The 24822-nt window shown below is 41.0% G+C and overlaps 1 protein-coding gene across 2 annotated transcripts in view; it reads right to left on the reverse strand.

Moving 5' to 3' along the window:
- wscd2 (WSC domain sialate O sulfotransferase 2) overlaps positions 1 to 23052 on the reverse strand; it is a 53457-nt gene extending 30405 nt beyond the window's left edge. The window contains exon 1 of one of the 2 annotated variants that reach the window (XM_088297515.1): positions 22683 to 23052. The gene's annotated coding sequence lies outside the window, so the exon portion shown is untranslated. Of the gene's footprint in view, positions 1 to 19169; positions 19672 to 22682 lie in introns of those variants that run through there. The other variant, XM_088297506.1, reaches the window with a different exon arrangement.
- Positions 23053 to 24822: the final 1770 nt, after the last annotated feature.

Raw genomic sequence — 24822 nt, forward strand, 5'->3', positions numbered from 1 at the left:
TACACGAAGGTGACAACGACAATCTTTTCAAGTGATCGATATCAGCCGGAGAGGCGGCAACATATAGGCAGGTGAACGTCTGCGGCATATAGGATGTTTTCAGCAGCCCAGTAGCATAAAACTTAATAGCAAAGCTCCCACAGCCTTGACCCTTTTCCACACCCTGAGGACTATCTTTCCATTCCCTTCGTATATTTGGCCAGCCAATGCACATTAGCACGTTTTATCAGATCACGTCAAAATGAAGATCTCGTTCTTCCTTTCAGCGACAGCAAATGTAGCAAGGGTTGTCTTTCTGGCAGTGTTCTACACATTCAAATGACAAACATGTGCCAAATGGCCTCTTCATTAAAAGCACCGCACAACAAATTTAGTTTAGTTCATCTCATATTGTAAATTATTTTTGACACAGAAGCACTGTGAGCGTGTCACACTCACTTGCTGTCAAAGCCAAGAAATGTAAATCTTAACTCTGGTTCTAGGAAGACAAAACACTTTGCAATCCAAAAACAGACAGCAGTTGCATATGTCAAAATGAAAGGCGAGCAAACAGCTGGATGCCAAGCGTGTGCGCAACAGACTCAAGTGGCTCACTGAGCGCAGATGGTTGCTCGATGGAGTGCAAGACCCCTGAAACTGGGAGTGGGAACATGGCTGCTTCCCGCAACAACAGGATCACGAAGCTAACGTTTATTAATTCTGGCAAATATCACCAGTGTACTGTTTTGAGCTATCCACTTTTGGCTCCTGTCGTTCAAGCAAGCCATTTTAATTAACCAAATGGTTGATCTCCGTGTATGCCGGCATTAGTGTTTGGCTTGATGCCTGATATGCTTAATTAGTGGTGGCCACTCAAAAGGAAATGCATCAGTCAACGATTTTTGCAAGAATTTCTATATCGTGACACATTGTAAAAAGCTTTTTTTGCATTTATTTATCAAATCTGACTCCCAAACCGAAGATTAAGGAGATGTTTGCTTCAGACGGCATTCACCTCCACTTCAGAATCTGTCATGTTAATTGTTATTCATCAGTAGACTATTCCTATCATCTTCTCTAACAAACACATCAATACTTCCATTTGTCACATGACACTAACTAAACGACTTGATTACTGTGTGCTAAATGGGGCAATATTTGAAGTCTACTGTTTGAGTTATTTGAGATTAAACAGTCTCCATCCTCCACCATGTGTGTGTGCTCAATCTACTCCATTGCATATGTACAATATAAATCCCATCGAAGGTTTTGACTGTAACACTTTATTTGAACTGCCTGATTCTGACACTTCTGCCCCAGAAAGAAAAGAAAGGAAAATAGCCGAGCTGTGAGCAAAATATATACACACATATTTACATATTTTCCAGAAGGACTCAACAATGGAGCTGAATGCCTACATCACAAAACAGAGATGTTCAGTCCCAGGAGTTTCTGACATGGTTTCTGCTCCAAATCCTTACATCAAAACTCCTAAAAATACTGTGGAACCAATCCTGGAAAGTCAGCTTAAAATGGGCATGCACACACTTCACCCATAGACTGACAGGATCAAAAAGTAAAATGAAACATTTTGTAGGCTTGTGTCGACACCATAAAATTGTAACTCAAGTTCAATATTTCACCTAGGGTTTATTTACTTCAAAAATTGTTTGCATACTTTGCAAAGCCAAATTCAAATACAGTACCATATTAGTACATCTTTAGCACATCATCTCGAAAATATAAATAAATTTAAAAAAAAAAACCCGACACGGCTCATTTTATCACTGGCCTTGCAAACCAACACTGCTGGAGTGTGGTGCTCGTGGGCAGAGCAAAATGTATTGCATAAATTCGGACAAATGGTGGTAAAGATGACTCAGTTTTATTAAAATATTCAATATTGTTTTACATTCATTCCAATATTTTGTTCAACTAAGTATCTGTTACAAGCTTCACAAAAATAGAAGTTGAAAATTTGATTAATTACAGAATTTTTTTGTGATTAGTTAAAAAAAACGCAATCGCTAATATACATATAGGTGTGATACTTTAACATATTAAGTGTGATTCATTAATTACAAAAAAATTAATGCATCAATTTAAGCACCACATTTTGTCAGTATGCTATTTCCTGGTACACCAATTACATGGATACAATGCTGTACAACCAAAATAAGGAAATCATGATGATTATTTGTCTCTTTTTTTCGATAGTTTGGTTTCATATGCTGTAATGTTTGCAAAAAAAGTAAAACTAGTGAAAGTCGTGGTAGAAATGAGCAAGTTGTGACTGATTTTGAGTATTCATACATTGCCTTTGATGGGAACATTTCACCGACAAATGTAGCCAGTATCTCAGCTTCGAATAATATCTGTGGCCGGCACCATCCACAAGTAAATCACATTGTGGCGAGCACAGAAACCACCACTGGAGCTGTTAGTGCAAGCTGTCCCAGTACGAGGACTGGCTTCCGGACTAAAACTAGAATGTCAACATCGGACAAACACACAGATTCACTTGCAAAAATTGTGCACACAAAACACATTCTTTTTTTGCTCAAAACTACTCGCGTAGGAGGAAGTTGATGCTGGAAGTCCCAACATGCCAGGCGGCATTATACAAATAGTAAGAAGTTATAATTACATTTTTATTGTTAATATTAGATTTAATTAATTAATTATTCCCTGGTAGTAGTAACAGACTTGTGTTCTTCCACCAATTATATTGAATTATTTTTATTCACTGTTGGTGTTTCTAATTTAGCAGCATGACCAAGTATTGTTTTTGAAGCCACTTGCATAAATTTCTGGTCAGACTACAAGTGAAGCATCTCTTCCACTGTCGAGATTTGGAGCGCGTATCTTGATTTCTTGTTCATTTGCTTGTGGCACACATCTGCTGCTGCTGCATTTCAAACTGAGTTGTTTGTATCCTAACGTGGGGAGAAAGAATTTACAGTCAGAATGAAACTGAGGAAGGGGGATGTGTCCACGCTTTCCCATGTGCCATTTACACCCATGCAAGTGTTACGAAGAACCTCCAAGCAAAGTTAAGTGTATGTTCTTAAACATACACGGAGGAAAAACACCAGGCTTTTCTTTACTGCTAATCAACACTGTTGCCAGTCTGTCGCCAGTTTTCTCGTGCAATAATAATGCAACGCTTCTCATAACGATTTTCTTTGGCAAGTTTTGGAAGCCACACACATAACCTCTTCATAAATTCTTATAGAAACGCTCTTGTGGGCCTGCAATGATTCCACTGTTTTACTCACGTTGCAGCCATGCAAAGCCTAAAGGCCACCGTAATTCAAATACATCTCGACATTGCAGAGGCTGATTTAAACTCAGCCTATGAAGCTTTAAAAATTAAACGCAGGATGGCAAGGAGAAGAGCTCATTGTAATCCTGATAATACTCAATGGTCCATTAAGATCGGTGGTGACCTTTTACTCTGAAAGAGGTAAGTTAAAGGCTCTAAAAATAATGTAATCCTCCTCTTTGACCGCTGCACAGAAGCATTAAGCTACAGCTTTGTAATAGAGTGATTGACGGTCAGGATGCCTCTCCATTAAACAGTAATTTGTAACACAGACAAAGACATTGCCAATGTAATAGCTTCATGGTGACTGGAGGCACAAAGTTCAATTAGGCCACAGAGAAAAGGCAAAAAAAGGTTATCAGTTCCCAAAATCGGGATCTAATGATACTCTGCTTTGTGTGTCCCGGTGGCTGTTTGCAAAAGAAACCTAAAATAGAATCCTCGAGTTTCATTCCCCGGGAGTGACTGCCACAACACCCCCCCCCCCCCCCAAACCACGTAGATGCCCATTTGACAAACAATCACTTGAATCGAGCCTCTTAAACGGCTTTATAAAAGAAGCAATTATTCGGCAGCCGAGGCTCCATCAGTGGGAGATCAAATTATGTCTTCCACTATTCACCATGAACAAAGCTCCTCATTCATGGCCTGGCGGAATATTAGCAGTTTTATCCAAAGAGACCTTTTGCCCCTTCTCCTCTCCCACCTGAACTAAGTGCGCAGGATCTCGCCTTTAATTAAAAGCAATTTCTCCAAGCTCAGTTATGCTGCAAATCACAGGCCTCTCTGCTTGAGTGGACTTAAGAGGGGATTGCAGAGGGTCTCAGTAAATGTTTGTTTGGTCAGGCAGACAAGGAAAGAGTTGGAAAAAGCAAAGCCACTTCATGGAACTTTGTTGAAGTACGTTTTAACTCTGCAACGTAGGGTTCACCGGTATAATACAGCCAAATTCAAAAAATAGACTTTGGTAGTCGAGAGTACGTTCCAGGTTTTTGCAAAGATGTGCAACAACATGATTGTTTTGCTCAGTCCTATGGGTGAAAATGGTATTATACAATTTCTTTCCAAACAGTAATCCCTGCATTACTATGTAGTTAAACAAAAAAAGAAATGACCCAATTTTTCATCCTGAAACGGATGTAAAAACAACAAGACAGTTTGGGAAGTGTTGCTGAAATATTTTGAAGCAAAAATAGACTATTATTGTACTTTTCAACTTCTGTGCTTGTGTTTGACTGAACCACAAGCTCGGGATCTGTTTGAACAACCGTCCCGCTCACTGACAAACAACTCCCAAACGATTGCAAGTTCACTAGCACACAAAGCCAAGCCTTGTAGACCAGCTTATGCCATCATTTGCACAAGAACATTTTTTAAGAATAAACAGCCATTCTGAAAGATTTCAGTTTTTGGCTTGGAGAAACATTTTTTTTTTATTATGGAAGGCGTATTAATGTAGAAAGACAGAAAGAGAGTGAGTGTGAGAGAGAGAGAGAGAGACAGACAGAAAGATAAACAGCGAGAAAGAAAGATAGACAGAGAGAGAGACTAAGAGAGGGCGTGAGAGTACGAGAGACAGACGGAGAGAGAGAGACAAAGTGAGAGCCCGTGAGAGAGACAGAGAGCTAGACAGAGCTAGAGATAAGACAGTGAGAGAGAGAGAGCTAGAAAGAAGAAAGAGATAGACAGAGCGCGAGAGAGAGAGAGAGACAAAGTGAGAGCCCGTGAGAGAGACAGAGAGCTAGACAGAGCGAGAGATAAGACAGTGAGAGAGAGAGAGCTAGAAAGAAGAAAGAGATAGACAGAGCGAGAGAGACAGACAGAGAGAGAGAGAGAGAGCGAGAGAAAGAGAGAGAAACAGAGATAAAGAGTGTGTGAGAGAAAGAGAGAGAGAGTGAGAGAGAGAAAGAGAGAACACGTTTACAAATGTCACCATGTATTGTTTACTCATCTAACGACCATCAATGGCAGGTGTCTGAATGTGAACAGATTGCTTAAAATCCTCCCGTACACTTGAGGAACAGCGAACAAACTCTCTTGGTCAACATCATAACAGAAAGGAACATTAGTGAGAAGCAGCTTTTTACGATCGAGTAACCTCAGTGTTGCGGGGGAAAGAATTCTCAGAGAGAGATGTATCACATGACCCCCTCTTCTCAGTTTGGCCAGTGTGAGAAGGAAAAAAACAACCTCATGAGACAAGAAAGTAGGGCCTCTACTGTAGGACGGCTCGAGCGCCGAGGTGATCGAGCACCCACTCGGCTCGAGAGTCTTTAAGGAGGTAGCCGAATCCTCGAGCACACTTCGTTGTGCGGTCAGCCCATTACTTTCATTTTGACTTTTCATACTTGGAGAGGAATGAAACAAGGATTGCCCGTATGTTTTAAATAGCTCCCACCATTTCGGGTAGATGAGCAGGAGGTAAAGTGCCGCACAAGCTCTGGAGACGACCCCGGTGAAATGAAAATGTGCCGAGATGAGGCCGGTTGCATTAGAAGTGATCATTATTGACTAAACCTCACTTGCTGCTTGCGAGGGGCATTTTTCTATCTGTTTAGTAACTACCACTGTGACTGCAGAGCCTCCTCTTAAACAACCAAATCAATTTTCAACAAGATTTGTTGTGCTTGTGCGGTTTGACAACCACTTGTTTGTTAAGGGTTTTGACCAGCGGACATCATTTGAGAATCAGATAAAGGCCACATCAATTAAGACGGGGATTCAAGTCATTAATAAAGATGATGTCTCGGGTAAAGGGGGGGATCGTAATCCTAAACACCACATGCTAGGATCACTTCAGACAATACAAGATCATTAAACAGCAGGCTGTTTTTCTCTGCATGAAGCACACTTAACAGTTGGCTTTAATTAAACAGTTGAGTAGTCTTTATTTTCTGGGAAAGAACGATTTTGTCGAGGACCTGTTGAATGTCTTCGCTAACTCTTTGCTAATTTTCCTTGTTTGTGATTGTCTAAAAAGCAGAGCGTGAGCGAGGCACAGACGAAAGCCTGAAAACAGAATAATCAAAATTTAAACACTTTTAACACATGCATAAATGCATTTGCCTGAGGTGCATCTTGTTGTTTGCTTTTGTAACATTTGCAGATTACAGCGAAACATTGAACAAATATCAGCCCATTTTAAGATAAGCCTTATCAGAAAGTCAGAATAGACGAATAAACAAATTAACTGATTCTTTTGCTTCAGATAGTGAAATTGCTCGTCTTAATACAACTAAATAAAGGGGGAAAAAAAGTCACATTTAAACTACAACCACAAGACTAAAAACAACTGAACCGAAGAAAAAGTTGAGCGGCACAATAGTAAATACCAATATGGCCAGCAAAGAGGCTGATATTATTTCATTTTAATAAGCAGAAAGAAAGCCTGCCAGCTTGTCTGTCACTCCGCGCCGTGCACATGCCATCGTGCTGTTTGGAAAGCTCACTGTACACGACGGCGCAGCGGTCTGGATGCATTTGTTTGAGGAACGTGTGTGTGTGTGTGTGTGTGTGTGTGTTCACATGCCGCGCGAAATGTGTACTGAAGCATGCGGCCTCATCAGCATCACGCAAATCTGCTTGTGAAGGTCGAGCAGCACCAGAGGCCAGTTGTCAACATATCTTTTCCAATTAAAAATGATCATCATTAGAAAGCCCCCCAAACACCCCCACGCTGCATGTTTATCCTATTTTTAGTCAACTGTTGATGTATTTGTTGTACACAAGATGCTGTTGTCAGTCACTGCAGCACCATCATCTCAATAAGAAACCACAAAATCGGCAACACTACTCCACGTGAATCAGGTGGACTGTTGTGCCGGCAGCTTTTTTTTTTTTTTTAAACCATTTCCCACCTTTTTTCCCCTTTGTGAGATCTTACTGAGACCTTATGTAGGTGCAGTCAAATGTAGAATCTAACCTCAGGGCTTAAAAAGTTACCAAAGAGTGACGAGAAATTGAGAAAGGGTCACTTTTGCAATGACGGAAAGCGCTTGGTGGCAGAAGTGCATGCAATGAAATGTGCCTTTGTATGATGTCGAGGTAAAATGGGCAAAGCATCTGGGGATTTGGGCTCTCTGACAGCTGCCTACTTTGAGCTGGCAGGAAGGAGCAAGCCTCGGTGCCGCAGCCTCTGCTATGATGAATAAAATATGACGAGCACACACAGTGGCGGGCTCACCGTTGCTCTGATGCAACACGGAACAACATCTCAAAAGCAAACAAAAAAAACAAAAAAAAGTCGCGCGTGTGTTTGCGAGATAGAGAAGCTGTTAAAGATTGATCGTATGGATGAAGACGATCGTGACAACCGTCAAGATTTGACTTTTTAAAAGAAGACATCCAAGAAAACGCTTCGCTGTTGATTTTTCCCACTGTGCAATTTTGTTAGAGGAAAGTGCGATTGTTCAATTTTTTAAATATATATTTTTAAATATATTAATAAAGGAGAAGACGATAAAAGCACTGAAAATAGAAAGTGGCTCGCTACTGCCAATTCTCCAACCCTCAAACATGAAGGTGCTCCTTTTTCCAAGCCAGTAAGACTCGTCGATTTCTACACTACCAGAAGCTTGCTGCTGGAAAACAAATCCAAATGAAAAAAAACATCAAAAATCAGTGACTCTGACCCCAAGTAAGTCACCAAAAAATATATTGCAAAATATCACTGAAGAGCTTGAAACCTCATTCAAAAATTCATCATGTGGATATCACCAAGGTAACAGGACATTTTCACTATGACAAATTACGGCAGCGGCGTGGCTTATTGGTCGAGGTTGTGGGTTTGATTCCCATAAATTGTGATCATGTCAAAATATCCTTGAGCAGCGTAGACAGAAAAGTGCGATGCAAGTGACAGTCCTTTTAGAAAACTATCAGCAATGCATAACCACAAACATTTCCTTTTATGGACTAAATACACACGAACTGGTCACATTATGAACAAGTGTGCATTCTTGTCACATCCAATACAAGAGCTCATTCTGCAGAGTACACATTCTGTGTTCACCAAGAGAAACAGGAGAAAGCTGCTTGGAAATTTTTCGGCCGCTACCTTTATTCCAAAAATGTTTCTTCACAACAAATTTCTAGGTGGGGAGTCTTCCTATTTATGACTCGTGGGTGTGTCCCAAGGGTGTGGTCAACGATAGCGCGTTGTGGTTGTCGCTGCAAGAATGAAGACCCAGAAATCCAGTTGCCTTGATTCAACCTTGGCGGATTACCGTGACCTGGATGGCTGAGAATCTGCACAGACGGCCATCTGAATCGTAATCGAATCCAATTATGAGGTGGCTACAGATTGCCGTCACTAGTTTGGTCTGGCGCTATCATTGAGGTATTTACAGGTGCCTGGATTTTTTTTCATCCAAGGTCCCCCGTTTAATACAATCCAGAATTTGTCTTACTCTACATGAAAAATCCCTTTTTCCATTTCATAGCACTCTCAAATGTCAGCATGTCAGGCTGTAATTTGTCACAACTTAAAAGAAAACAACATGCAGGAACTTATTCATCCTGACCTAAAAATGATTCTAGAGCCAAAGCAGGTCACATATTGATTTTGCGGGTGACTCGTGTTAAAGCTGTGGCTGAGGTCTGTGTTCTCGAGCGCACTTGTTATCTGTGAAAGGCAGCCATCTGAGTGGATTTTTGAGGCCGGTGAGCTTACTGTAGATGAAAATGCCCAACATGCATAAAAGTAGTCAACAAGGAGGCAGAAAATAGAAAAGTAGCATTCATCGAGAAATGACTGACAGCTGAAATGGTCATGGGAAGAAAACAAATGGCGAAAAAAAGACAACAGCTGAATTCCATGATGGTGTTAATGGGTCGGCAAAAGAAGCGCAACTCCAGCCCGCTGAAGCGTTACATTAAGGTCTGTAAAGCCACATGAGACAAGGCAAATAGCAGTGTGCGTTTTGGCCCCGGTGTAACTGTGCAGCTCCAGCGGCTGACTGAGGAGAGGGTTGACTCGGGGGTCAGTGAAGTGATGAGCGCCGAGCTTGAGCTCAGCCATCGCCGCCAGCAGCCTGGGGAAGACATCTGCTCGCTCACCCAGACAGCGGAGGCGATGAGAGCTGACAATGTGGCAATGTGCTCTTGGCTGACCAGGTGTGCTTCATTTACTACATGTTCCAAACATCAGCACCAGCCCGAGCAGTTTAACTGACAGATGGAGAATGTTAAGGCGGCGGAGGAGCTCATGCGTGTGCTGTGCTTACAAGCAGATCCACAAAAGTAGCTGATAAAGGGATAGACTTTAGGCGCTCATCCTGCTTGATGCTGCCAGTGGAGGAAATTATCAAAGCAACATGTAATGCTAAACGGAAGAGTAACAAGCCTTTACCCCAAGTGCATGCGAATAGAAAAGCCTCTATTTCGATAGCGCATCTTTGCAAATTAAATCCCAGGGGACAAAATAACTGGGCCTCGAACGATCAGCACGATAAACACACAACGCCAACGCTACCAAGGAACTGTCCTTTCAACCTTACACTATATGTACCGTATAGAGGTGACTAAATGCATTTTCAAACTATTTTTTTCCTTGAGGTGTAACTTCTTGGCGTGATATCATGCCTTGCTCATCAACACAGTCCTCAAGCAGTAAACCAGCCTCTCTCCGCCAACAAGTCCCATTGTCTATCCCCATGTGGGTTGTGAACCTGCCACTCTCAATTCTTCAAGCAATACACAAAGTAAGCCACTGCCACCCATTACAATGATTTATAACGAGCATTACAAAGAGACGCCTCACCACTTGAATAGTTTGAGGAGAACTGACACTTTCAAGCGCGACGCCACTCGACAAAAGCATGGAAATATGGTCATGCAAATTACAGGATGGACAAGAATAGCACCATTACAACAGATACAAATGTTTTTGTTGCAATTGGACTGTGCAAAATCCTGCACTCTAGATCACCGAGACATTTTTTTTTTCCAAGGCAGCTTGTACAAAGTCCTCCACTTGCCGCAGCCATTTCAGTTGCACAAGTCACCTCCATTTAATAGTTAGCACTGGACACTGTCCTTTTTTTCCATGCTCCATAATGTTAATATTTGATTGTTCACGGGGGGCCTCTGTCCTCGGACCCCATCCTGTCCGAATGGAGAGTCCAGACCTTCCAAGTATTTCAGTGTCATACTGGCCAGAGCTGATGAAACATTGAGCCAAGTAATGACTGCCAGAACCGGCAGGGATGATTGAGCATTGTGAAAATTGTAAGGCTTAAAAGTCCAGGTGGGGAAGTTGGAAACAACAGCACATTAATATTACAGTGCAGGGTTTGCCTTCATTGCATTCTTGAGGTCTCAATGATCAAATCGAAAAGAATACTCGTATTATCGGTTTCATGTGGTCAATTTAATTCAACTGATTATTTCAGTTTGTTTAATTTTTCCTGGGGAAAAAATAATTGAGAGTGAAACCACACTCAGGTTTGCTGCACATTTGACTGTTATTGTTTTTTTGCAAGAGAGCCCATTTGCACTGGGGGAAAAAAATTATAGTATGATGTTATTTTGGTGTTTACATCAAATCTCTTGTCTATTTTGTCTATATTTCAAATAGCATTTTTGGTCATCCATGTGGTTAGGAAGTGTGTGTTCCTATGTGGCTCCCCCAAGTAGCACGAATGGAAAATTGTAGCCACCTCCAGCATTTAAGTTGCCCATCCCTGGTGTACAGTAATTGCATATTTTATGATGGAAAGAGTTTGAGCCTCGGAACGAATAAATTATAGCGCTGTTTTTTTCTGATGACAAACATTATTTAAAACTAAACAAATCAAAAGGTGACGCAGCCTCTTAGAACAAATTGTATTTAACTTGCAAGGGTCTACTGTGCTACCATGACAGACTTTTCATTATTACCAGGCCCTTTCCTTCCTTATTTGATAAGAAAAATATTGTGCTGCTCATAGTGAGGCATGCAGGGACCATTTTAACAGTTATCAAACATGGTTTCTCGCCAGATAAAGGACTAAAATGTGTGAAGACACCGATAATGTCATTTTCTAGTTTGTGGGTGGTAGGGGGGCGGGGTACTGATACACATCTTGATTCAGCCAAGTTGTCCATTTCACAGCAACCTGACAAATTTCTCCAGCTAGTGTGACAGCCCAATTAGGGCCCAGAAGACTGAAGGGAGATCTGAAGCTGCAACTGACAGACGCAGAGTTGATGGGTAGTGGTGGACTTTGGAGCGGGGGCTGGGGGACTGTTGGGGTGATTTGCGCCGTCTGATTCTTTGTCACACTGGGGCTCCTTCTGCTGTACTGCCGTACTGTTAAGACAGGCCTTGTCAACATCTCATGCCATCCTCTTTAAAGGAAAAACATGTCTTTTTCCTCACGCTGCTGTCTAAATACGGATGGATGTGTTTTCATAGATCAACTGTCGCAAGAGGTGGTCTCAAATCTGAGGAAACACCGCTTGGTTCCTCCCTAGTACGGAGGCGCTCATATCCACACTAATTGCCTGACAGACACTGAAAATATTTTATACATCCACTACATAAAGAGTTAAATAGGTTAATGTTTAGTGCTCCCCTGAGAAGCATTCTGTGGAAATTGGTTTGGATTTCATCTTATTGGCATGTCATATGGGTCAACGAATGCTCTGAGATCAGCATTTACATCTAATGTACATCAAAAAAAAAAAAAGCTCGTTTCCTCTTTAATTCATCTGCTCGTTTTCATGGCGCTTTTAACGGCTGCATCATTTCTCACTGGATTCAAATTTAATCAAAGGACTAAATGTGCGCCTCGTTCGGAATAGGTTTGGTATTACTTTTCGAAACTCGAGTACTTGCACATTTGCACACGTCCGTTGAGAAAATCGACGACGGCCACCACTTGATGTCATAACATCACCTCATGAGGTGTAAGTAATAAGCTCTATTGTTAGCCATGTGCTGCTCACAGCTCACAGGGGCCATATTTACATGATATCTTGGGACCGCTATGACATGTGATGTATTATTTTTGCTTCTTAATTCCCCCCTCTTTCTTTTCCTCAACATTTCACCTCCATAACTGTAATTTTCAGTGTTGTAATGTTTGGCCGACATTTTTCAAGAAAGACCATTAGCCAAAGACAAATGAGTCTTGAAGTAAGCGGCAGAATTTGGTGCCCCTCGTTTCTGTCGGGGGAGTTGCTTAACCAATTGTTCATTAAAGGAATTTGCTTTTGCCAGGATGGAGCAGCAGGTACACAGAGGAGAGCCCAGCTGTTTCAAACCAACAATGGCCTTGCCGTGAAGCAGGGATGCCATTGATGAGAGGACAAGGGGGTCTGCTTCTCGGGGTGAGCAATTACAATGTGATGTTCTAATCTCAGCAACTGGCATCGTCTCAAGGTCATCTGCTGAACACAGTGTCTGTGTCACTTTACATGCACCGGTTGCCCACTTTTCTTTGGCACAATTTTCCATTTGATCAATTACTATCACACTTCCTCCTGTCACCTTGTTCTCACACAAATCGTCAAATTCAGCCCGAGTGGACCGCTGCCGACTTGAATGAGAATGAAAATATGAGAGAGTTGATGACACTTCTGAGACTTTATCGACCTTTAGCTGAACCTAGTCTAGTTATCTGAGTGTTTTTCCATTGAATATTTTAGATATCTTTTAGAGACAAGGTTGACACAATAGATACGCCTGTAAAAGCTAAATCAATCCAGTACAAAAGCTCCTGAAACATTTTCTCTTTACAAAGATGACAATGCTGTTTTTACTGACTCACAACATAGCCCGAACTTAACCTGCTGCTTGGTTTTTTTGTGTTTTTTTTTTTTTCATTTATTTAGTTTAGCAGATCAGATATCGCAGCACACTGTCATTGTTTGTTTGCCCATTTGTTAATGCTCCATATCACGGTTGTTTGTTTGCAGTACTGATCAAATGGTTAATAATTTGAGCTTTTTTCTGTGCTTGTAGATCGCAATAATGTATAACCATTCTCTGGCATATCCTATAGGTGTCAGTAGTATTTAGCTTCTCTCATGAAGCCAAACAAGTTAACTAAATTAAGAAAATGAGATAAACACCTCTTGTGAGATGCAATGTACGGTCGTTATACAACTCCACATTAAGGAACATTGTTAAAATTACTCATTTCCAAGAAAGTAACTAGGGATAAAACGCACAACACAAGGTCAATGAATTTCACTGTTTGACATCTGATATACAAAAGACTATTATGTTGCAGTTTTGTTGCAATATTTGTTCCCCTGCATGGCTTGAAAAGGCCATGCACCAGCAGATGAACAGGATGTTGCTTCAGTGTCTCTCACACGCACACACACACACACACACACACACATTATCCTCTCTTCATATCAGACCTGACAGAATAAGACAACATCTGTGCCCTCAGCAGGATGCAATTCTATGCCTGAGAGCTTCACCTGCAGTAGCCATTTAGACATTCAGTCATTGTTGCTAACTAAAGGTGAACCTTAGCTACATGAGCATCCAAAATAAAACACACACAGTTGCATGAAATGTTTTCATTTCCAATACTAACTTTACATAAGTTGTGTAGTAAACAAATACAGCAATTAAGTAAATTATACTTCATACTTCATGTTGGGGGAGCCTGAGGCAAAATCCATACTTCGACTTAAATAAAAAGGCCACTGGAAATTAGGATGGGCGTTTGGCTCCGGGCTTGTTTGTACAAGAACAATGCAGTGAAAACAGGAGCTTTGTTTTTTTTGCACACAGGCAACAACATTTCTAAAACCATCCCCTTTCACAGAGATGCAAAACGGCCGGAGACCATGTAATTTGCATACTGTGCCCGTACCACATGCACACGCACTAACTGCATGTCCTCTCTCTCTCTCATCCAATTGTGTTTTTAATACTCTACTTGCCGTATATTTGAGTGGCGTTGAAGCTGTTAGAAGTGGCCAAATGAAACCGTTTTTATTCAAAACAGTTCTCTGCAAACTAAATTGCTTATCAATTATATGTAATTTTAATTAAAGTGTTCATTCTTTTTTTTTTAATGTTTTAAACTCCTGTTTCACTACCAGTGTCGTATTAAGCAAAACAACTGCTGTCGAAAGATGTTGAGTCAGAGTGGACGTCTAAGTGGCTGAAGCTCAACTTCCTATCGTTAATGGAATTTTGTACTTCTTTATACAGCAAACAAATTCAGAATGACTGAAGAGTTTTTGCAGTACTTTTTGCCTCTTCTCAAACAAACAATCAACAATTAATTCTCGATTTTTACTCCAGGTACTCCTCATTCATCCCGCATTCCAAAAACAAGCAGGTTAAAAGATGACTAACCTGACGATATGGATGTCACTGTGTCCTGTGATTAACTTGCCAGGGATCAGACTCAGGATAATCATTATCAAAACATGGGATTTATTTTTAAATTGTGGTATATAGACATATATGCAGTAAATATTATTTATTATTACTAATAAATTAACACAGTGCTCAACAAAGATTTTTCGACATACTTCTTGACACATGCATGCTAAGAGTTATTATCTCACCACAAAACCCTTGGTATTTCCCTACTAACTGTGAAGTCAGTGATTATCTGGAGGTGTTTTCTGTTTTAAAAAAAAAAAAAAAGGTCTAATGTTGTGAATAATCCTTCCAGAAGCTGAAAATCTGTCTGAGATGTGCATTGAGCAAGGTTGACCCTCTCCTTGGATCTGTGCAGAGATAACCATGTATGAAAGATTATCCTCTTTCCAGAAAGCTCCAGTCCATTTTTGAGGAAAACAAGTTACAGCGGAATGCTTAATTCAGCTGACTAATGTGATATTCTGCTTTTTGCACGTCTGACATTATCACGAGTCGGAGAGGTTCCATGCGTCACTGGCTGTTAAAGCAGAGTATTTAATGCCAGGCTATTTCCGTACTCGTTCTAATGAGGATCTTGACATCCCTTTCTTGGTGCTGATAGAGTCGATCAGGAGCGAGTGCACTGTCCAGCAGACACACAACTCAAGTGACACCTTTGTCGTGTCACTGTAATGGCAAGCACAAGAAAGCAAAGTCGAATTCTTGTCAGCTCCTCTGGCCATCTTCAAAGCCCGCGGCCATTGAATATGATCCACAGCACGTCCCTGTGAGGTCGCCGAGAGGATGAAAAGATAAGCTCTGGAGGAATTCAAAGCCTTCACACTCTGCTGCCAGCCACCCCGTCACTACGCAAGACTTCAGGTCTGTGAGGAGTGTGTCTCGGCTTCGCCTCTGCGGCAGAAGGCAAGCTTGAACTCCCCTCGAATTCAACACCAAATGTACCGTATAATTCTTAAGGCTGAAGCTCTTTTTTTCCGCAATGGCGAAGAGGGGAGCTCCTGGTGGCGTAAAATGCTGTGACTTTGACCATGATTATTCACAGCGGCAGTGGGAACAGCACGCTCTCATTCTTCAGCAGACAAATACGAACTGCTTTGAGTTGGCATATTTCTCGGACGCGTGTTCACCTCTGCCTCGGGGAGGACAGAGCCAGCAGGGTGACACAGACCCTGCCAACGGTGCAATTCATGTGATTTTATTTTTTCTAATGAGTGGCCACACATTTGTGCACCTTAATAATGCTATAATGGGATTCAGAGTTCCATTAGTGGGGTGTTCCAGCAAAGTGCAACAGGGAGGGGAGCTATAATTTCTGTGAAACAGTGACACTCCTGCTATTGATCAATTTGGCTCGGCCTGGACGTTGGAGTGATGAACTGAGCGCTGTGTCGCCGCTGGTATAACTAGGGCTCTGTCGTCCTCTACGCTTCTTATTTACAGGCATCCCCAATGCTGAAAGAGCAGCAGCATGACCAATTAAATGCTATTCATCAGCCGATTTCAACAGTAGTGCAATCTTTCTTATAGTCACCGTAAAGCTCGTTTCTTGCGTTTTGCACAAAGCGCTGAGTGCGTAGTTCAATATGGTGATCTATAGTACACCAAGGCCATTTGAAACAATGAACGGCAGAATGGGTACATACTGCTTTGTGCGCAGATATTTACATATTAAAATCATTAACATGATTTTGTGTTTCCATATGCCAAGGTGATGAAGTCAAGTGATGAGTTTACATTCCAGAAAAGTTCGCATCAGGTCGGGTGAAATAAAATAAATGCAACATCCACTCCGTGTATATTCCGTGTTCGACAACCTCACACCTTCAAGATACCATTCAAGATATGTATTCTGTACTTCGTTTGTTATGTTCAAATCCCAATTCCAACAAAGTGTAAAACTCAACCCATATTTGATCAAATACACAATAAAGATAAGGTTTTGAATTTGATGTGTGCAACCAAAAATCCCAAAATGCTGGGACAGTGTCAAAAAAACACTAGGACTAAGAGGTGCGCTTAAAAATCACCAACTTGGAACATTCCACAGGTGAACCGGTAAATTGGAAACAGGTGAGTGTCTTGATTATGTATACAAGGAAAGGGGGGTGAGGTTCCTCACTCTTTGACCAATTGTGTGAATAAATAGTTCAACACTTGAAAACGTTTCCCAAAGTACAGTTGCTGGGAACCTAGGGATTTCATCAGCTACGGTCCATAATATCATGAAAAGAATCAGAGAATCCGGAGAAATCTCTGCATGTAGCCGAAAAACCAACATGCCCACAATACTGATGTAAAGGAAATTGCTACGTTGGCCCAGGAACAGTCAGTTAACAGTTAGAAGTTGCTACATCTACAAATACAAGTTTAAACTCTACCATGCAAAGCAAAAGCCATATATCAACAACACCCAGAATTGAGGCTTCTCCGGGCCCAAACTCAAGGCATCATTAATGCTGAAAGGTGTATCCGGGTTTTGGAGCAATGCTGCCATCCAAGTGAGGTTCCTGGTTCTGCATGTGTTTTAACAATGTCGCTATGTTTTTAAGAGTGTGATTATAAGACTGGCCTGCCAGCAGTCCAGACCAGTCTCCCATTAAAAATGTACGAGGCATCGTGAAGTGCAAAATAGGACAACAGAGACCCTGGACTATTGCGCAACATAAGTTGTACAGCGAGTAAGAATGTAAAAGAAATCCACCTATAAAGCTTCAACCAAGAGTCTTCGCTGTTAAACGCTTTTTGAGAGTTGTTCAAATGAAAGTTGATGTAGCACAGTAGTAATCGTGTCCCTGTCTCAGCTTTTTGGGGAATATGTTGCAGGCATTCGATTGAATACACAGCACAGTTGGTGGAAAATGATTTGCAAATCGTATTCTGTTTTTATTTATGTTTTACAATTTTATTTACATTGGGTTTTATATCATACTGAATATGCACCCTCAAAGGGAAATTCAATTCTGACTCTGCTGTAGATTTTGAGTTGCACACATGCCAAAGCAGATCACAGAAATGCAGCCATACAAACAGACTCAGTGAGGCAAGAGCGCAAACAGTGCAGCACCACTTTAACTGTGAGGGGATGGGGATGATGTCTTGCTCAAGGGCACCTAGACAGTAGCCAGCAAATAGACTGGCATCTCTCCAACAATTAGTTTATGTTTTTTTTTTTCCATTTTTGTGTTAGGCGGGACTCAAACAAAAGAGCTATGCTGTTGCACAATTCCAACTGATCTTAACATAGATGTATTAAATTATCAATGATTTCTATATCCATAGTTGCAATTTGCAGTGGTTGAAAATTGCAACACATCCTACTCAGAGAATTTTGATAGTTTATCAGTGCGATAACAGGAGCAGAGCATAATGAAATCCTCTTAATATGATGAAGTCATTATCAATTTACGTAGACAATTAAAATAATACATAAATTAGTAAATTAGTATCTTACTGATGGTGTCCGTCAGAATCTTTGGCTCTTGCAATGGTGTCATTTGATTATCTACCGTTGGGGCCATTGAGCTGACCAAGTGTACACTTGCACTAGAAGGCAGACCAATGTTTAATGCGATGACTAATCTTCTAAACTACATAAATGAATGAAAGGCAGTGATGTGGGTTTAGTCTAGAGATGTGTCCTGCATCATAATTGCCACTAGTTAAAAATTACCACGGAGGCTCAAATGGAAGTCCGGCTACTCCACACTTGGGAGTAAATGATTACTGTCCAAGCTCCTGTGTGCATCTTTAGTCATATTTATTGAGACAAGGGACCCATTTGCTCTCTGAAAAAAACTCCAAACATGTATTGTTCACCAAATCTAGAAATAATGATTATCTTGACTCAATTTACTCACATATTTTTCATTTACATTGTGAAATCTGGGCCTGTTTACTTCAAGACAAAGTTAATGTATCAGGCGAGAAGCCATGACTTATTCTGTTGTATAAAAGGCAACAGGTGGATACACAGGTTTATTCCACTTTCAGACAACTAATGGAAGAGCATTGGGATAGATGAAAAAATATGTGCAATTGGTAAATAATGATTTAATAAATTTGAATCAAGTGAAACTGGACAATTATTTCGTGTTATCCCGGTTTGTCTTTCACGGCACACTGGTCGACAATACTGAATTAAGCCAGTGGCGACATATGCGCTGCCGCTTAGCAATGGAGGGTCACTTAAACAACTGTCAAATACTTATGTCAGTGAAATACAACAGAAATTAAAGGGTTAAATAAATCAAATGTGTCCGTGTAAAGACTACAAGTTGCCCCTTTTTTCACATACTAGAGGTCGACCGAAAACAGACAAAGCAAATTCATGGTCATGCTTAACAAGTTGCAGCACATAAAAAAAAAACTCCAGAGTAAAATATTCCCTTGCTGTTTTAGTTATTATGTTCTACTCACTCGCAGTTATCTGAAGGATTTGCATACTTCTGTAAATCACTTAAAGTTTGCACTTTACTCATTTACACTGAGATTCAGATTTATACGTAGATATTTTCAAGATGTTACCTGAGTCGGGTAAAGACCGCAGAAGATGGTGTGTTGTGGCGGCAAGATGTTTTATCTCCACGTCAACTGGGGAAACTCAACATGTTCTCTGAAAAGCAGGCAGCTCGCAATGTCTGTAGTTTGTCTGCTCAATCCCATCAGCTCCAACGCCGTTTGAGTCCTCTTGAATAATCTACAGCACCGCAGATGTGCCACGACACGCTGCTTCCAGCACCCCGAGAGGGCGACACTAACTAATGTGCCCCCCACAGACTCACCCGTCCACTCCAGGCAGCCCACCCACACTCCGCTTCCCCGAGCCCTGGCATCTGCTCCGGCCGCGGCGTTGTTGCGACGCGGGCTGCGGGGATGAGCTTTCGAGCGTCAACTGAAGGACGGCGCTCGAAAGCTGCGAAGAGGTAGCCCCGCACAGAGCTCTCCAAACGCGGACCAACAGCACTGCCTGGTGCACTTAAAGAGACACAGCATAACAGCGGGGCGCTCGTGCGCGCTCCGAATCTTTTGGGGCTGTCTTTCTGGGACGCGTTTGACAACGACGCACACTTATTTGGTTGGGACCATCCATGTGCAAATGGGAATGTGCTTTTCACCGGAGAGTGGCTCCGTGAGCTCATTTCCATCTGGAGTCCCTCACACGCATCTGAAGTGACAACGATGAATAAAACGGTTCGAAAACAGTCTAAGTAGCTCCTCAAAGCCTGCTAGAGTCTTTCATATCAGCATAATGAACAACATTAATATACAACACAATAGTAGTCCCAACTGTTCATCTATGACAATAGTATTATTCTTAAAAATTAGAGATTATTGAAAAGAACTTTGGCGTTTTAAAACCGGCAGTGAGATTTCACTCCCCCAAGTCTGACTAAATCCATGCACAGCACATGCCATGCACAACTACGATTCTCAAGCATGGCCATTCACAGTGGAGGGCCGATCATTTCACACCTTGGTCTATACAGTGAAGTCCTACTCATAGTCCGACTTGAATAAATACCCCTGATAAAACCATCATTTATGACGCCACGGCTGGAGAAATAATATAAAGACACAACCATTACGCACTACTGAGTGTTGGACCACCTCGGATCACGAGAGCGAGCTTCTCTTGAAAGCTCCGTCTTGTAAATGCTCTTACAAGTATATCTGCAATCAAATCCACACCTTTCCCTCCTTTGTTCATTGTGGGTTAAAAAGGCAAGAATATATTTAAAATTTGGCCCAGTCCTTTCCTTGTTGGCGGCAGTCAGCCAACGTGCCGCCTACTTATTAATTATGTATTATAATTAGATATTATGAAATACAGCTCAACAGTACATAAATGTAGGAAAGTTTAAGCCTCTGTAATATTGTGCACAGTTTGAACATTTCATTTGGTGATTCTTGGGCGTGCTAAAATAGCATTGCTGGTGAGGCCTGGCAGTCCTGAAGTTTGTGAAGTGAATTCCTATCTGGGCAGCCACCTTTTTGTGTAGAGTTTCAATTGTGTCCCCATTTTCCCCCCAAAGTGAATATTAGGTTAATTGAATTGCGGAAAATATCCATAGGTGTGAACGGGAGAGCACGAGTTTATTGTGGCGTACACACCCGCCACTTTAACTAAGACAAGTGGCATAGAGAAATTGGTATGTTCATGGATAAATCTTGATTCTGAATTGCTCCAGGTGAGGTGGGTGGCACAGTTGCATGTCGTTATTTTGTTTTGTTATAGTATTGATGGTTCCTAAATTGTGTTGTTGATAGTGGTGGTATTTTGAGCTGGATAAATATTCATGGATAATTGATTAATTCCCTGATGGCACATACCAAATGCACTGCCGCCATTGGTAATCCAAATGAACCACTTAGCATACAAACAGGACAAGAAGACCGCCTATTTTGTTGACTTTTTCAGTTGCTCAAAAACACATTTAGCCCTATAGCCCTATCAGAAATATGAACATGATTAATTTTGTACTTTACATCTGTAGGCCTAAATATTCTCAAAAGTACTGACCTACATTTTAAACTTGGTATAAATTTGTAAAATTGCTAAAATTTTGTTCAGGCTCAGGAGACAGTCGGCGGTTGACAGCTGATGTCATTACTGGTGTCATGTCCTGTGTTTTTTCCCTTCATGGTAATGTGTTCTCTCCACCCACGGTATCTTGGTTGAGTGGTGGGCGGAGTCACGAAGCTCCAGCACTTGCAATCAGTCAGACCCACCTGCCTCTAATCAGCAGTGGACTGTATTTCGGGTCAGCCCCAAACGAAGGAAGGTGTTTGATTATTGTTTTGCATGCTGTCCTACGTTGTTCTGTCGCAACCATAGTCTTCGTTCCAGTAGAACTTAAAGTAGACGTCCAGTCAAGATGGCCCATTTTTCACCAACACGCTCAGTTTATATATTTTTTGATCTGGAAATTGAAATGAGTAAATGTTCCTATATTAAACATTCATTCAAAAATCCATGTCTGTCTGCTGGCTGCCTACTGCCAACAAACATTCAAAAAAGATTAGAAAAAGGAGAAAAAAAAGAGGAACGGAGATCTTTTTAAAAGCAAGATTGAGGACTAAACTGATGGAACATTGCATTTCTGTAAAAGGAATCAGTTTATGGAACAAAGAACAAAGAAATCAAAGAATCCAAGCTAGACAGCTCATTTACAAAAATAACTAAAGCCAGTCTGTTAACAAAATATGAAATATGTTCAATTTTGTTTGGTTGTTATACCAGTGTCTTTTTTCTATGAATGGCATTAAATGAATCGTAATATTTTACAAGCAAACCTATTATATAGGTGCCAATGTTAAACTCATCCGTGAAGTACAGTTGTTAACTTTCTTTATGTTTTTTTGTACATAGCCTTTTAGGCTGCTCGTTGTTACCTTCCTTTCTCTGTGGCTTTGTCTACTGTTTTTGTTTTTTTTTGTTAGAGAGCATGCTACTTGTTTTGTTCTCGCAACAAAGTTTTGTCACAGCGGTTTTGTGTTACTGTTTTTTTGTGCTCATATTATTTGGTTAGAATAAAGCCTATGTCTTTGCTCTCAAACGCTTTCATCTGTGTGTTGATCCATTCTCTGGCTGAAAGGCCAACCTTAACAACCACGATCCATTTTTGTACTGAGTTCTTGAAAACAAAATGAAAAAACATGTAAATGCAAGCTAATATAATTTTCTTGATTAAAAATGCAAATACATTGTTGGAATGGTGCAAAAAGTCCAACTTCAATGGAGGGCCACATGATGTAAGATAGCAAAACTGGCACAAAATAATTCCTGTTCTTTACAAATATTACATATAGCAATAATATAACTTCAAATAACAAAATATATTAATCTAGTTTTGGCTAACGTCAGTTTTCAAACACATTATCAGAATATCACACACAGACCACCAAACGGGCTTTCAACATTGAATCATTGCATGTTGCTGGCCAGCAAACCATTGTCATGACCCGTTCAGTTGCAAGCCACAGCAAAAATGCTACAGGCATTACTAAATATTACATATGGCAATAAAGTCAACTCACATGTCACTGCCACTTGTAGAGAGCGATTTTCTTCCTTCCACACGTACGGTTGCCGAGCTACTGATTACGCAGCAGAGGTTCAGTGTCTTGCTCAAAGACACTTCGACATGGTCATTAAAAAAAACAAAAAACCTTGATATGGTTACACTGTTCTCCCCGTGCCTGCGTTGATTGAACACTATAAGTTGCCCCTCGGTATGTGTGTGCGCGCGGATGTTTGTTCGTCTCTGTGTGCCCCACGATTGGCTGGCAACCAGTTCAGGTTGTACGTCGCCGACTGCCTGAAGTTAACTGGGATAAGCTCCTGCACCCCCCGGGCATAGAGAGGACACGCGGTACAGATAACGGATGGATGGATCGATGGTCACAGTTTACAGCGCATTCGAAAAAAGACGTTCTCCAAGCACGATAAGGGACGCGTGGTTGGCTGGCTTTTATGGCTGCGAACTTTATTGTTTTGTGTTTGTTTGCATGTGTGGTGATCTGATTTGTTGATGAGGCGGCTTACGCCCTCAATTTGTTTCCAGCCAATCGCAGGGCACACAAAGACAGACAAACAACCACAAAGATGATTAGACAAGCATATTGGTTTTACTTTCATCCAACCGCAATCAAAATCACGTGATCTCTCCTTGTTGCGATGTATCCGGTATAGTGATTTGAACAATGATAAACCGTAATGAACACAATCCAAAATAAAATAGTAATGAGGCTGTTAATGTGTGTGCGTGTGTGGGTGCGTGTGTGTGGGGGGGGTGTGCGTACGCGTGCGTGTAAGTAGTGCAAAGGAAAGTACAATATTTGCATACAATTTAAGTAGTAAAAGTACAAAGTAGGCTGAAAAATAACTATTCCACTGATGTATAGATACCTGAAATTTCTATGTGAATAAAGTATTTTTACATGTTACTTGACACCTCTGTTGGTGTTTTTCTTTTCAGCACACATTGAACTTGAGGTGCCATACCGGCTTATCTTTTACAAAATATGTTGAACACTTTCATGTTCAAGGTTATAAGGCATCTTAGCGTTGGATAAAGTATCCAAAAAAAAGAAAGTGAACGATAACTACAAACAGGTTCAATAGTGGCAAATGGGTTCTTTCTGAGCAGTGCCAAGGTGCCACTGAGCCAAGCAGCAAATTACTTCCTTTTGACATTCTTAAAATGTATAGCAAATGTCTTACATTTAGTGTTCAACGATTTTACATTTCAACTACACTTGAGTTGACATACAGAATAAAGGACCTCTTTAACTGTTTTTTTTCATTAGTCTAATTATTCATTATTTGCAAAGGTTTCAAGATTGAAAATCAGTGAGAATTGAGCTGAAGTGACTTTTGCACACGTGAGCTTGAGAATAATCAGTTGCAGTTTATGGACCATTTCCATGCACAAGTCACCCAAAAGAGTTCACCTATTTGAAAAGGAAATTATAGAGCGATAAGAAATAGCTCTCCTGCCAGCGCAGTTAATGTGAATGTCTGTTGGGAGCTACTGACTGCCTCACTGTAAAAATGAAACATGGCAATAGAAGAGATAGCATCAGACCCAATGACATTGAGCAGCACAGTTTTTGTTTAGATTGTTGAAATGGGGAGGAAGTGAGAGAGAGAGAGAGAGAGAGAGAGAGACCTTTGTCTTTAAAAGCACACATTTTTGCACACTAGACTTACACTTTTTAACACTTCCTTTGGTATATTTGCACAATCTAATGAGATCCGAGATTCACTTAAGTCAGAAAGGTTTTCCTGTACTAGTGTGGGTTTGTGAGTGGGAAAAAAATTAAGGGATGGTATTTGTTTGCTCATCATAACCATTTGCATCAGTTTAAGGAGACATTGCGTGGATTCAGCTGCTTCTTGAGATCATCAAGCGCATGTTATATTTTGGAGTGTGTGTGCGCTTTTGTGCCTGAGTGTGAATTGGAGTTCAACACAATTTAGAGTAAGGGACAAACAAGTGTGTGTGTTTGTGTGGACAGATGGCGGTCAGTTGTAACAGTGGGTGACATTTAACCGTTTTTTTTTTTTTCACTTAAGAAAAATAAAACTAACTTGTTCAGAATGATCACAAGCATTTTCCCGCAAATAATTAGATGATGGGCAGGTTTTATTTTTGCCTGCTGTGAATTTGTATTT

Source organism: Idiotropiscis lumnitzeri, chromosome 1, assembly GCF_059441095.1.
Source record: "Idiotropiscis lumnitzeri isolate Australia: NSW breed Sydney's pygmy pipehorse chromosome 1, RoL_Ilum_1.0, whole genome shotgun sequence".
NCBI lineage: Eukaryota > Metazoa > Chordata > Actinopteri > Syngnathiformes > Syngnathidae > Idiotropiscis > Idiotropiscis lumnitzeri.